Here is a 16282-nt window from a genome sequence, read left to right as displayed (position 1 = left end):
AGCTTGCCTAGTTTATAAGGTACGGAAGTATTATTCGAGATATCCAGATTGAGTATGCATGTATTATGTGTTTGCATGGATTATGTGATTGAATTTTTTATATGCCTTTATATACAGCATGTCATGACTGTATGATGCATACATGAGCATATTGAGCTTTTACCTTAGAGGTATCCTGTAGTAGGGCACTCATCCTACGAGTTTGTGGATGGTTGGATACGTAAGTCTTGTGTCAGGTCACCGTGATGGTTGGACACATGTACTAGTATCAGGTCACCATTATCCACTGGGTATATGAGCCAACTCCTGATGCAACGGCGCAGCGTGCTATATACCCTGGGCCCGGTCTTTGAGCTTGTTTCTTGACCTGAGAGTCTTGGTACCCAGTTCACTTGCATACATGCACACATAACACCGTATACTCATACTCTCGTACTGAGCTTATCATGCTCATGTTCCGTACTTTGTTGTATCTGGGCACCCTATTCCATGGGGCAGGTTTGCGGCTAGATGAGGCGGGTGGTTCCAAGAGAGCTTAGGCGATGGAGGACCAGCAAGATTATTGTCTAGGCTTTTGTTTCAGTTGTATTTGGGTTAATACACTGGATTTTATTTGATATGGTTGTAAAAAATATTTTATTGTTGTTTAAGTTTTCCGCTGTTTAATTTCTGATTTCTTTATTTAAGTTAAATGCATGCTTAAGCTTCTGATTAGTAGGTGATCACGGTGCAGGTCACTACATTTATGGTATCAGAGCGTGCATAGTAATCTTGGGATCTAGATTGTTGGAATTGGGTTTAACCTTTAATCATCATGTAGATGGCAGGTCATGGTGACGAGAGTAGTCACGGCAGCGTAGGTGGATGCTGGGAGGATCAGGACGATCGGGAGCATCGTCGGGGCCATCATCACCATCGTCATGATGATCGCAGGCGTTTCAGCATGCATAGGTTTATGCAGATGGGTCCGAACCCTTTAATCGGAGGAGAGTCACCGGAGGATGCGGGAAACTGGCTACGACGTATGGAAGTTTGTTTTCGGGAGTTCCGATGCACTGAGGAGCAGTGGATGGAGACTCTTGATTTCTTGGTCGAAGGACGAGCTCGGAAGTGGTGGGATTCTACTTCTGCGCCTTTTATTGCAGCCCGAGGAGTTGCTACCTAGGATGAGTTCCGCATGGTTTTTCATAAGCTGTATTTTCCACCTGCTCTTTGACAGACGAAGACAAGTGAGTTGTTGAGTTTACGGCAGGGATCGATGTCGATCGATGAGTACCAGTTGAAGTTCTTTGAGTTACTGCCCTATTTCCCCAAGATTTCTGATAGCACGGAGGCGAAGTATAATATGTTCCTTCAGGGCCTTAATCCGGAGATTCATGGCCGAGTTGCTGTGGGAGATGACATGACTTACGAGGGATTAGTGAGTCGATGTCACCAGGCAGAGGACAGCATCCGCCGTAACAGATCCTTCTACTCATCTAGACCCGCGAGTTCTTTGGGTCCCCGTGCTCAGTCGTTCAAGAAGTCTGGTTCTACTTCTTCTTCCTCAGGATCCGGAGAGGTGATGCATTTCGGCAAAAAGAATCAAGGTCCTTGTAAGCATTGTGGTGGGAATCATCCTGCTAACAGGTGCCGGAAGGTTTCAGGGGCGTGCTTTTGATGTGGAGAAATTGGCCACCTGAAGAAGGATTGTCCACAGGCCGGGGGAGCTAGTTCTGGCTCAGGTTCTGATTCTCAGGCTTCAGTGCAGCAGAGGCCACTGGGACAGTCGACATGGGGTTCTAATTTGAAACCTCGTACTTCTAGCCAAGTGTTCTCCTTGAGGCATGATCAGGCAGTGGATGAGAATGAGAAAGTTATAGCGGGTACGTTCTTGTTATTTGATATACCTGCTTTTGCACTCATTGACACTGGTGCATCTCATTCTTTCATATCTGCACGTTTTGTTAAGAGATATAAGTTGACATACATTTCACTAGACACAGTGGTTGTTGTTTCTACCCCGATGGGTCAGTCTGCGTCAGCTAAGCGTCTAGTGATGGGTTGCCCTTTAGAGTTCGAAGGGAATATCTTGATAGTGAATCTCACGATATTAGCAATGGAGGATTTCGATTGCATTTTGGGAATTGATGTGTTAACTACATACCGAGCTTCAGTGGATTGTTACCAGAGATTGGTAAAATTTCATCCGGTTGGCGATGATAGCTGGTTCTTTTATGGTGAGGGAGCGCGACCTCAGATGCCATTGGTATCAGCTTTGAAAGCTTGCCCAGCTTTGAAATCTGGCGCGGAAGGCTACCTCATATATGTAGTTGATACATTTGCTGGAAGTGTTGGTATAGAAGCTATTCCTATTGTGAATGAATTTCCAGATGTATTTTCAGATGAGATTCCAGGATTTCTTCCAGTGCGCGAAGTTGAGTTTGGCATAGAGCTGATGCCAGATACTTCGCCTATTTCTCGAGCACCGTATCGGCTGCTCCGTCAGAGATGCATGAGTTGAAGCAGCAGCTTCAGGATCTATTGGACAAGGGTTATATTTGTCCTAGTGTTTCTCTGTGGGGAGCACCTGTTCTGTTCGTGAAGAAAAAAGATGGGTCTATGCGTCTGTGCATTGACTATCGCCAGTTGAATAGAGTAACAATCAAGAATAAGTATCATTTGCCTCGTATAGATGATCTATTTGATCAGTTGTAGGGTACTTCGGTTTACTCAAAGATTGATTTGAGATCTCGATATCATCAGATGAGAGTCCGAGATCAGGATATAGCCAAGAAAACATTCAGGACCAGATATGGGCATTATGAGTTTCTAGTAATGCCATTTGGGTTGACTAATGCACCGGCTGTATTCATGGATCTAATAAATCGAGTGTTTCGGGAATTTTTGGACAAGATCGTCGTTGTATTTATTGATGATATCTTGGTGTATTCACATGATGTGAATGAGCATGCATATCATCTGAGGCTGGTGTTGCAGACTCTAAGGGATAGACAATTGTACGCCAAGCTGAGTAAGTGTGAGTTCTGGCTGGATCGGGTGGTATATCTTGGCCACATTATATCCAGAGATGGAGTGTCTGTTGATCCAAGCAAGATTGAGGCAGTAATGAACTGGTCGTGCCCGACGACGATAGCTGAGATCCGTAGTTTTCTGGGTCTAGCAGGATATTATCGTCGATTTATCGCGAATTTCTCGCAGCTGGCTCTACCCCTGACACAACTTACTCGGAAGGGTGTGAATTTTGAGTGTTCTTCAGAATGTGAGGAGAATTTTTGTGAACTTCATAGACGGTTGACTTATGCGCTGATGTTGGCTTTGCCGTCTGGATCTGGAGGGTATGTAGCGTACACAGATGTTTCTCTTCAGGGACTGGGATGTGTCCTGACTCAGAATGGGCATGTGATTTCATACGCCTCTAGATAGTTGAAAGTTCGCGAGAATAACTACCTAGTGCATGATCTTGAGTTAGCAACTATTGTTTTTGCGTTGAAGATCTGGCGTCATTATCTCTATGGCGAGAGATTTGAGATCTTCACAGACCATAAGAGTCTCAAATATTTGTTCACTCAGGCAGAGTTGAACAAGAGACAGAGATGTTGGATGGATTTGCTTAAGGATTATGACTATGAAATTAAATACCATCCAGGAGCTGCGAATCTCACTGGTGATGCTTTAAGTCGCAAGGTGCGAGTGTCTGCACTTTAGACTTGTTCTGTGGCAAGTGCAGTTGAAGATTGTTGTTCTTCAGGTTATACCTTCAAGTATAAGAAAGGTATGCAGAGTATCCAGATGTTTGCGATCTTATCTGAGCCTGCTTTGTATTCTCGGATTCGAGACGCTCAGATGGCTGATCCGAAGACCCAGCGTTTGGCTCGTTTAGCCAGGGATGATAGTTCGTCTAGATTCCACTATCAGTCAGATGGTTTTCTTTGTTTATCTGGCCGTATTGTTGTTCCGGAGGATGATACTCTGAGGGAGGAGATTTTATCCCAGGCTCATCGTTCTAAGTTGAGTATTCATCCGGGGAGCAACAAGATGTACAAGGATTTGCGTACTAGGTTATGGTGGAAAGGAATGAAAAGGAGTGTGTATCTATATGTTTCTAGATATTTGGTGTGTCAGCAGGTCAAGGCAGAGCACCGACGACCTTGAGGGTTGCTTCACAGTTTACCTATTCTTGAGTGGAAATGGGAGTTGATCACGATGGACTTCGTGACCCATTTACCGGTGAGCTCGAGGAATTGTGATGCTATCTGGGTTGTGGTGGACCGACTCACCAAGTCAGCACATTTCATTCCTTATAATCGGGACTACAGTTTTGATAGGATGGCACAGTTGTACATCCAGGAAATTGTTCGATTGCACGGAGTGCCAGTGAGCATAGTCAGCGATCGAGATCCAAGGTTTACTTCCAGGTTTTGGGGGATTCTTCAGCGCGCTATGGGTACTACTCTTAGCTTGAGTACATCATATCACCCAGATACTGACGGGCAGTCAGAGCGCACGATCCGTACTCTTGAAGAAATGTTACGAGCATGTTCTATGGATTTTGGTCCAGCATGGCAAAATCAGTTGCCATTGATTGAGTTTGCATACAACAACAGTTACCATCGTAGTATTGGGATGGCTCCGTTTGAGGCATTGTACGGGCGACGATGTCGTACTCCACTATTCTGGAAGAAGTGGGGGAGCGACAGGTTAAGCGACCAGAGTTAGTTTAGCAGGCTATTGATATTGTTGGACAGATCAAGAAGAGAATTAAGGTTGCGCAGGATCGACAGGCTAGCTATGCAAATGTTAAGCGCAGACCTTTGCAGTTTGAGGTGGGTGAGAAAGTATTATTAAAAGTCTCGCCATTTTGAAGGATTTTGAGATTCGGTTTCAAGGGTAAGCTATTTCTTAGGTACATTGGTCCATTCAAGATTCTAGAATGTGTTGGAGATCTGGCTTACAGGTTTGCGTTACCGCCGTCTTTGTCAAAAATCCACGACGTGTTCCATATTTCACTGTTGCGACGGTATGTGGCAGATTAGTCTCATATCTTACAGCCGTTTGAAGTACAGTTGGACTCAGATTTGACCTACGTGGAGAGACCTTTGCGTATCATAGGTCATAAGGATAAAGTGTTACGCAACAAAACCATTTCTCTTGTTCTAAGTGGCAGCGCTGAGGCACTGAGGAGGCCACTTGGGAACTTGAGAGTCGTTTGCGTACAGATTATCCAGATCTATTTTAAATTGTGGTATTTTCAGATTTTAAATTGTAAAATGAATCAGTTTGAATAAAATATGTTTATTCAGTGTTTTACTGCATTCAGTACTTAAGATTTGTTCGAGGACGAAATATCTTAAGTAGGGGGAGAATGTAGTAGCCCGGTTCCATTTTACAAGATTAAGTAACTTTAAACATGTTAGAAAATGACATATAATTTTAAAAGTGTCAAAACATGTTTAAGGAGTCCTTATTTGGTGAAAATAAGTGGAAAATCAGATCTGGAACGTCCGAAAATGGTGGGGAAGGTCCCGGGGGTCCAAAAATGACTTCAGAAGGACAAAAATAGTTCGGAGCAAACGAACCAGTTCGGGCCCTCCGAACCACTTCGGGCCATCCGAACTACTTCGGGCCATCCGAACCCGAGTTCGGACCGTCCGAACTCAGCAGATCCCAGGTGTGAAAATGGCTCGGACGGGTGGCAGTTCGGACCGTCCGAACCCAGTTCGGACCGTCCGAACTTTGCCTATAAATAGGCCATCCGAGAGCCTCATTTTCACACCAAATTTCATTTCCTCTCTCGGTTCTTAGGCTTTTCTAGGGGTTTTGGGGTGTTTCCAGCCTTCCTAGGCTTGGTCCAGAGGTTGGCCAGGTGCTCCAGGGTTGCGGAAGAGCGGTGCCCAAGTTCTGGGGCAGTCATCATCAGCGGGCTGACGACGGACGCAGGTATAGCTCTGGCTCCTTATAGTAAATAGGAATTATGCTATAGCGTAGTTAAGACTTTTAGAATAAGATTATAATGCATGAGTACTTTGCATTGTAGTGCGGATTATAGGCTTGGACATAGTGCTGGTCTAGCTTGCCTAGTTTATAAGGTACGGAAGTATTATTCGAGATATCCAGATTGAGTATGCATGTATTATGTGTTTGCATGGATTATGTGATTGAATGTTTTATATGCCTTTATATACAGCATGTCATGACTGTATGATACATACATGAGCATATTGAGCTTTTACCTTAGAGGTATCCTATAGTAGGGCACTCACCCTATGAGTTTGAGGATGGTTGGATATGTAAGTCTTGTGTCAGGTCACCGTGATGGTTGGACACATGTACTAGTATCAGGTCATCATTATCCACTGGGTATATGAGCCACCTCCAGATGCAACGGCGCAGCGTGCTATATACCCTGGGCCCGGTCTTTGAGCTTGTTTCTTGACCTGAGAGTCTTGGCACCCAGTTCACTTGCATACATGCACACATAACACCGTATACTCATACTCTCGTACTGAGCTTATCATGCTCACGTCCCGTACTTTGTTGTATCTGGACACCCTATTCCATGGGGCAGGTCTGCGGCTGGATGAGGCGGGTGGTTCCAGGAGATCTTAGGCGATGGAGGACCAGCAAGATTATTGTCTAGGCTTTTGTTTCAGTTGTATTTGGGTTAATACACTGGATTTTATTCGATATGGTTGTAAACAATATTTTATTGTTGTCTAAGTTTTCCGCTGTTTAATTTCTGATTTATTTATTTAAGTTAAATGCATGCTTAAGCTTCTGATTAGTAGGTGATCACGGTGCGGGTCACTATAGTAGTACATCTGCTGATCCGATAGATGTGACTGCAACCCCGATGGAGAATTTTTTATAGAGATTTCAATCCTTTAAACCTCTGAATTTGAAGGGTACTGAAAATTCAGTTGAGTTTGAGAACTGGCTAGAAGGCATTGATTAGTTGTTTGATTCACTGGATTATTCTGATGATCGTCGAATTTGACTTGTTGTACATCAACTTCATGAAGTTGCAAAAGGTTGGTGGATTACAACAAAGAAAGCTCTGGAGAATCGAGGTACGATTGTTACCTGATCTGTGTTTAAAACTGCATTCTATCAACGTTTCTTTCCAGTCTCCTACAAAAAAGACAAAGGAGCGGAATTTTCTAGCTTGCATCAAGGACAACTAAATTTTGAGGAATATGTGGCTAAGTTTACTAGTCTGCTGAAATTTTCTCCGAACATAGCAGAGAATGATGAAGCCCAAGCGGACCATTTTATAAATGGCTTGAATCCGGATGTTTTTACATTGGTTAATTCTGGAAGACCCAATAACTTTGCAGACGCACTTAATTGAGCAAAAGGGGTGGAAGCTGGTTTGCACAGACAAAGAAGAGCACCATTTGTGCCACCGCCAGTTAAAACATCCCAGGAGTAGCCACAAGTTCCACAACTACCGCCTAGATTTGAGGGAGGAAGTAGTAGCAATGGTAAGAAAATTTCTTTAAATCTAAAGGGAAGCAATTCAAATGATCAGGCAGTAGCTCTTTTGGTTCTAGTGGATCCAAACTGTTTAGATCCAGACAGAAATCTAGTTCTTCAGGAGTCTATTGCAACAAATGTGGAGTTCATCATGCTAGTGATCAGTGTAGAGGGGTTTTTGGCAGTTGTCATATTTTTAATCAAGTTGGTTATTTTTCTAGAGCTTGCCCGCAACATGATTCTGAAAGAGCACTAAGTGAAAGTTCCTCTAGACCAGTTCCTCAGGCTGATAGACAATCATCTGCAGTGCATTCATTTTAGCCACATCAACAGACTAGAGCAGGGGGAAGCCAGACTGTGAGCCAACCTCCAAGACAACAAGCTCGAGTCTTTGCATTGACCGAAGAACAGGCTCAGGCAGCACCCGACGGTGTAATAGCAAATAACTATTCTCTTTTTGGTTATCCTGCTTATGATTGATAGATACAGGTGCATCACATACATTTATCTCTGAACGTTTTGCCATATTACATTCATTACCTATTTAGCCATTATATGTTGTAGTATCTATTTCTTCTCCTTTGGGCAGTGGTATCGCGTCCGTGAAATCTGTCAGAAATTGTATATTGCAATATGAAAGGTAATGTGATAGAGATAGATTATATTGTGTTTGGTTTGGCAGATTTTGACTGCATTATCGGTATAGATATGTTAACCAAGTACAGGACAACAGTTGACTGTTTCCAAAAAGTTGTGAGATTCAGACCTGAGATGGCTGATGAATGGAAGTTCTATGGTAAAGGTTCGAGATCTCGAATTCCTTTGATATCTGTTCTATCTATGACTCATTTATTGCAGTAAGGAGCAGATGGATTTCTTGTTTACGCAGTAGATGTACTGAAAACTAGCCCAAAATTGGCTGATTTGCTAGTGTTAGTGAATTTGTTGATCTTCCCAGATGAAATTCCGGGATTACCTCCAGCTCGGGAGATAGATTTCAGTATTGAATTACTACCAGGTACGCAACCGATATCCAAAGCTCCTTACAGAATGGCACCTATTGAATTGGAGTTGAAGGATCAATTGGAAGATTTACTGGCCAAAGGGTACATTAGACCGGGTGTTTCTCCTTAAGGCGCTCCGGTTTTATTTGTACGAAAGAAGGATGGATCAATGAGACTTTGCATTGACTACCGACAACTGAACAAAGCAACAGTAAAGAACTCGGATAGATGATTTATTTGATCAGTTGCAGGGTTCGTCTGTATACTCCAAAATTGATCTGAGATCTGAGTATCATCAGTTGAGAGTTCGAGATGAAGATATACCCAAGATTTCATTCAGAATGAGGTATGGTCAATTTGAGTTTATAGTGATGTCGTTTGGTCTGACAAATGCTCCAGCAGTATTTATGGGACTTATGAATAGAGTATTTCAGAAATATCTTGATGATTTTGATATTATATTTAGTGATGATATTCTGATTTATTCCAAGAATCTTTGTGATCATGCTGAGCATTTAAGAATCTTTTTGAAAACTTTAAGAGAAGAAAAGTTGTATGCCAAACGGTCAAAATGTGAGTTCTGGTTGCAGAAAGTTGTTTTTCTTGGACATACTATTTCAAGAGATGGAATTTTTGTTGATCCAAGCAAGCTTGAGGCAGTGATAAGTTGGCCTAGACTTACATCTGTACCAGAGATATGGAGTTTTATGGGCTTAGCCAGTTATTATCGTAGGTTTATCAAAACTTTCTCCAGCATTACGAAGCCTATTACTCAGTTGACTCAGAAAAATGCACTGTATGTCTGGACTGAAGCTTGTGAGGCCAGTTTCATTGAGTTGAAGAAGAGATTGACGAGTGAACCAGTCTTGACGATTCCTTCAGGTACTGGTGATTTTGTTCTTTATTGTAATTATTCTCACAGGGGATTAGGATGTGTGCTTATGCAGAGAGAACATGTCGTTTATTATGCCTCTAGATAGCTAAAGCCACATGAGACCAGATATCCAATTCATGATCTGAATTGGCAGCCATTGTATTTGCGTTGAAGTTATGGCGACATTATTTATATGGTGAGAAGTTTGAAATTTATTCTGATCACAAAAGTTTGGAATATCTGTTTTCGCAGTCTGAGCTGAATATGAGGCAACGAGGATGGTTAGATTTATTGAAAGATTTTGATTGTGAGATCAAATATTATCCAGGAAAATCTAATGCAGCTGCAGATGCCTTGAGTAAAAAAGTATGTTTTTATCCTTATCTACGATAGGTGTATCCAGATTGGTAGAAGATTGTTGTGTTTCTGGATTAGCATTTGGGACAGATATGCATCCTATCAAAGTTTTTGCTATTCAAGCTGAACCAGAATTGCTGATAAGAATTAAAGAAGCACAGAAAGCTGATCAGAATATTCAGAATTCCATTGAGAAAGTCAAATCAGGGCATCAATCCAAATATCAGGTCAATGTTGATGATGTTTTATTGGTGAATAACAGGATTGTTGTACCAAATTTGTCAGATTTGAGACAAAAAATTTTGAAAGATGCTCATTGCAGTAGATTCAGTATTCATCCTAGTGGCAGAAAAATGTACAATGATTTGAAAAATCAGTATTGGTGAAAACAAATGAAAGTTGATGTCACAGATTTTGTGTCTCGATGTTTGAATTGCCAACAGGTGAAAGCTGAAAGAAATAAGCCTAGTGGTCTATTACATAGCTTGTCTATTCCAGAATGGAAGTGGGATCATATTTCCATGGATTTCGTTACCCAGTTACCACGTTCATCTAGAGGTTGCAATGCCATTTGGGTAATTATTGACAGGTTGACGAAATCAACATGCTTTATTCCATACAGGAAGACATATAGACATGATCAGATGTCAGAAATTTATGTCAGAGAAGTGATAAAACTACATGGTGTGCCTAAATCTAAAGTTTCAGACCGAGACCCTAGATTTAAATCTCATTTTTGGCACAGCCTGCAGCAAGCTCTAAGTGCTCGATTGCACCTGAGTACAACATATCATCCTCAAATAGATGGACAGTAGGAGCGAACTATCCAGGCACTTGAGGACATGCTTAGAACTGTAGTGCTAGACTTTGTCACTAATTGGCAAGATTCGTTACCACTTGCTGAATTTTCTTATAATAACAGCTATCAGGCTAGTATTGAGATGGCTCCAATTGAAGCGTTGTATGGAAATAAAGTGCAGATATCCTCTTTACTGGGATGATATCTCAGAGGCACCTGATATTGGGCCAGATATGATTCGAGAAATGACTGATAAAGTGAAACTTATCCAGATGCGAATGAAGACAGTTCAAGATAGACATGCCAAGTATGCAAATGTCAGACGTAGATCGTTGTGTTATGAGCAGGGAGACAGAGTATTCTTGAAAATTTCTCCTTTCAGAGACACTATCAGATTTGGCAAGAGTGGTAAGTTGTCTCCATGATTTATCAGTCCTTATGAGATTATCGAGAAGATAGGCGATCTTGCTTATCGACTCGCTCTTCCTCTATCTTTGTCTGCTATTCACGACGTGTTTCATGTCTCAATGCTCCAGAAATATCAACCTGATGCATCTCATATTTTTCAACCTAATGAAACTGAACTTGACGAGACTCTGAGTTATTTTGAACAGCCAATACAGATTCTTGATTACAAAGAAAAACAGCTCAGAAATAAGACTATTCAATTGGTCAAAGTTCAATGAAGTCGACATGGAGTTAAAGAAGCTACTTGGAAGACTGAAGAATAAATGAGACAGAGATTTCCAGAGTTATTTCACTGTTGTGAGTTCTTATTCAGTTTTCTATTATTTCATTATCTTATGTGTACATATTGTATGTGATTTCACGGACGAAATTAGTTCTTAGAGGGAGAAAATTTTAATTCCCTAAAATTATTTAATTTTAATCCGAGAATACTTAATTTGAGAATTTTGGGGTTTAGATTTAAATTCTAATATTCTTAAATTAATTAGGATTTAAATTGAATTAAAAAGATTTATCGAGAATTGAATTTCAAAAGATTGAAGAGTTGAAGGGCCAAATTGCAAATATTGGAATTAATGGAATTACACATGTCATATATATGTGTATCAACGTGTATATACATGTAAACATATCAGAAACTTCAGCCAAGATCGAAGACTTCAGATTTTCAATTCCATTTTCATCTTCAATCTTTCATTTCTCAAGTTTCGGCCGTCAGATTTCTAATCCGGGCATAATTTTGCAATCCTTGTTGCGAGAGCTTCGACGTAACGTAAGTTTTCTTATGTTTTAGCTGGTTTCGAAATAATGGGATTGAATGAAATCATAATTGATTATGTAATGATGTTTTTGAGTTAATGGTAATTATATATTCGAAGTCGAATAAAATAACGAACTCCATTTTGATTTGATATGATTTTTCAGCTTATGTTCGAACCTAGCCATTTCTGATTATGCTGATATATGATGTTATATGGCTGGTTTTAGATGTATTTGGATCTGATATGGTTGTTAGATTTGATGGTTATGAGTTTCGGTTAATGATTTTTTGCCGTTATGCCGCCGGGTCCAGAATTTGAATCTTTGTGATTGAACTAAGATTAAATTGAGTTGATTGCTGATCTAAGTAGCTTGATATGCTATGTTTTCAGATTTGTAATTGAGACGAGCTCGGGAATTCCGTATTCGAACCGGGATAGAATTGAACAAGGTTTGAAGTCATTTTCGTTGAAGATTGAATGATGAAGTTGAGCAGATTTTGATATCAATTTGTGTTTTAGATTATCCGGACTTGGAACCTTTACAATTCAAAAGAAAGAAAGGTATAAGATGACATCGATCGTAAAGGATTTGATACTCGAGATTGAAGATTCTTGAGTTGTCCCTAGAAATCACATACTTGTTATCTTTATGTTCTTGAGTTAGAACTTGATGTCCTTGATAAAATTTATTTATTGTCTATTGAATGATAAGTGTATTGATTCTATTTCCAAGGTCGGATACGAACCTTAGTTGTCGAGTTGGATACGAACTACGATATACGGATATGCATATCAAGATTGGATACGAATCTTGATGGCAGGGATCAGATACGAATCTCAATAATTGAATCAATTTGCGATACATGTGTTGTATTACTCTATATCTTGAGTTGATATATTTTGATTTGATGTGAGATCTATACTGCATGTATATGTCTTTTATACTGAGAATTATATTATCACCAGAGTTTTTCGGTTGTTGTCTTGTTTTGTATGTTTGCATGGCAACAATTAGGGCAGGAGCTGACCAATATCTACGTGGGTAGATCGGGAGAGAGAGTCATAGATATGAGACTCGGGTTGTAGCAGAAACGATGAACTTTATATCTTTGTCAAGTTTGTTAGAGGAAAAAAACTTGTAGTTTGAAGAATACTTGTGAACCTCTTGTTTAGTTGACACTTTTGTTGTATTTTAGAGTATTAGTTTGATGTAAGAAAGGCATGGTATTATGCTTGATACTTGATATATATGTATGTGCATATTCAGAATTGTTGTAGTATGTTGTGAGATGGTAAATGATCTATGTTCATTGCATTTTCAAAAATTGGACAGCATTTGAAATGTGGAGATTTTTAGCAGTGCACGGACCCTATACATGCCTCCGAGCATGGTTTCGTGTACTTTTGTGTTTGAAATATCTTTTATTTTAGCTGTGCACGGACCTCGGACATGCATCCGTGCATGGATCTGTGTGGTCTATAGCCGAGGCAGAAACATGAAAATTTTGAAATGTTATGCACGAACCTAGGCACGGAGGGTGCACGGAAACCGTGTTGAAAACATAAAATTGGAGTTTTAGTATATTTGATTCGCATGGACCCATACACGGAGGCGGCATGGGGTCCATGTACCTTGCAGCCATGAATTCATGGTTACAGGTAAATGCACGGACCTGTTCACGGAGTCCGTGTATTTTTTTAAAAAAATATTTTTCAGTCTTTGATTAATTTATATCAAGTTCGCTTAATCATGATATTTATTAATTTCCCAATAAGAATCGATATTTGCACCCGAGGCCTCACAATATCAAGTTTGGACCGATTTTCTTTGTTCTTGGGTCTAATTGATCTGCTTCAACTATCACAAAAATTACGAAGTGTTTTCTATCAAAGTTGCTCAAATTTTATACCCAAAATTTTATCTTTTGTACCAAATCTAAACTCATTAATACTCAAATATCATATATTAGTACCATATTTTCAATGTTTTGTACTTATTTTCACCCGTAAAAAAAACATGTGGGCTAAGATAGTAAAAAAAACATTTTTTTGTGGATCATGTAGTTCAAACATTTTTTTTTTTTCTAAAAAGAACTGGATACAAAAATATGTTTGAATTTAGATATTTAAAGCAAAATTGTCCCAGCGGATTTTATGTCAAAAAAATATTATAATATTGCCAGCCTAACCTATCTAATTAATTAAATTTATAATAAATTTATAATGATTAATGTTTGCCTCAAACTTTCACCACTCCACTCATCGACAACAAATAAAACTTTTGTGTTAATAGTCAGTACGCACCGAAAAATAGTGATTGTCGGTTTTCACGTCATAAAAAATAAAATAAAAGTTTTTTTAAAAAAAAATAAAAGAAAAAGAAAAAGAAAACATCCCCACATGTTAGGTCATGCTTCTTCTTCTTCTTTTTTTGGAATGGAAACAAAATTTTAAAAATATTTATTGTATTCTATAATAATATAATTTCGATGATTATTTAAGAAAAAAAATTGGCAACATTAATAATTAGTAAGTTACATCGACGGATTGCTCACTTTTTCGTTGTGTTTTGACTGTTTCGGTATTTGACGACACCGCATGTGATGAAAAATATAAACATTGATCATGAGTTGAAAATACATTTGATTTTACCACAAATATATTAAAACAAATACAATTTTCCAAATTAAAGAAAAATAAACTTTTGACAAGATAATTATACACCTTAGGTTATAAAATAATATTTTTGGAAATTACAACACCTAAACATATGATTTGGTGCAGTGCAACCTAAAAATCACTACAACAAATTTAGTAATTAACCACACTAAAACGACAACGGTTTTATAGGTAAACAGTAGTCTTTTAGTCTTTAACAACGGTTTTTAAAAAAACCGTTGTCTTTGGCCCTTTTTTTAATTAATAACGAAATATATGTCAAAGACAACGGTTTAAAATCGTTGTCTATGAGCGGGTTTTTTGTGACCTACGACAACGATTTTAATTAACCGTTGTCTATGTGCGTTCTTTTTGGGGTCTACGACAACACTTTTTAAATCCGTTGTCGTTGTTATTTATTTTATTTTTTAAAAAAAAAAAATTTACACATATATATACATAATAACCTACTACAATCTCAAAAAAATAATAACCTACTACACGCGGGCTTTAGTGGCTCATGTGAGATGGAAAAAAAGAAACCCAATCCCTAGCCCTAACCCGTCGCCCCTTCCACCCTGCTCTTCTCCGACGCCCAAGACGCCAATCGATCGCCGAAATCTAGTCGTTCGACCTCCTTTCAGCTAGCCCAAGCCTTAGCAACTCCAATCGCGACTTCAATCTCAGGTTTATAGCTTAGATCGACACTACAGTCGCGACCATCACTGTGTAAGTTTTGTTTCTTTGTTCTCTAGCTTCGTTCTCTTGTTTCGTGGTCTTTTAGTAGATGCTAAGTCTAGGTTTACTGTTGTTTGGGCTTTTGGTGAATGGGTGGAGAAAAGACATAACTGAAATCGAGGCCAGTAAAAAATAAGAATTACATATCTTGTCGCTGTTTCTGTTTTTACTGTTTGTTATTTAAGTGTAATGGTTGCTATTTATTTTTTAGAAAGCTGCTAAATGGTCTGAGAGAAAAGAGGCTGTTACTGAATTGACCAAACTTGCATCCACAAAACGGATTGTTCCCGAAGATTTTTCAGAAGTTTGCTTAACATTAAAAAAGGTTGTTACCCCACTTTGTTCAAGTATTTTTCTGCAAATTTTTGTATCTTCATTTTTGGTAGAAATATATTTTTTTGTGTGATGATACGTCAAGTATTAGGTCTTTGTTGTTTGTTGCTGATTTGTCCTTCAAAAGATGTCCACCAGATGCAAAAGATTATAATTATCACTTTGTTTCAGACCTTCCCAAGTCAATTCTGCCTTTCAATATTCACATTGTGTTGTGCTGCAACAGCTCAAAAACTGTCTGGTATTGTGTGGTGGATAAGTGGTGATTACTTCGTTGATCATGTATGTTTTCTAGAAGACAGTATATTACCTGTTTCTAAGTTAATTTTATGAATGTAGGTTCTGAGAAAACCACAGCTATAGCAAACTCGTTTGGTCATATGTAGGTTAATGCACATCGACTTTATTAGAGAAATATGTCACAGCTTCTAGATTTGGTTTTTATTCTTTATTTTTACATTGACGTTATTATTTCTTGGATTTCTGGAGGTGTGCTGCTGACATCATATGGTTTCTGGGAGCATTCTTCAGCATCACTTTTTACATGGTTCAATAATGAGTAGGGGATGCATGCATCTATAAATACTTTTCTAAACATGTGGTAGGCAGTAGTTTGAATTATAGTGATTAAAATAGAGGTGGAAGCTAGATGATTAAAAGATCTGTGGTGATGAAGAAGACTATGATGTTGGTACATGCAAGATAAGATTATCTTATCAGCTTGCTTGACTGGTCTTAGGCTGGTAAATAGTAGAGTAGTAGACTCTTTTGACTAAATTCAATGCCATTTACTAATACATATACAAACAAATAA

Source organism: Henckelia pumila, chromosome 1, assembly GCF_033568475.1.
Source record: "Henckelia pumila isolate YLH828 chromosome 1, ASM3356847v2, whole genome shotgun sequence".
In the NCBI taxonomy this organism is placed as follows: domain Eukaryota; kingdom Viridiplantae; phylum Streptophyta; class Magnoliopsida; order Lamiales; family Gesneriaceae; genus Henckelia; species Henckelia pumila.
This window is presented reverse-complemented; position numbering follows the sequence as displayed.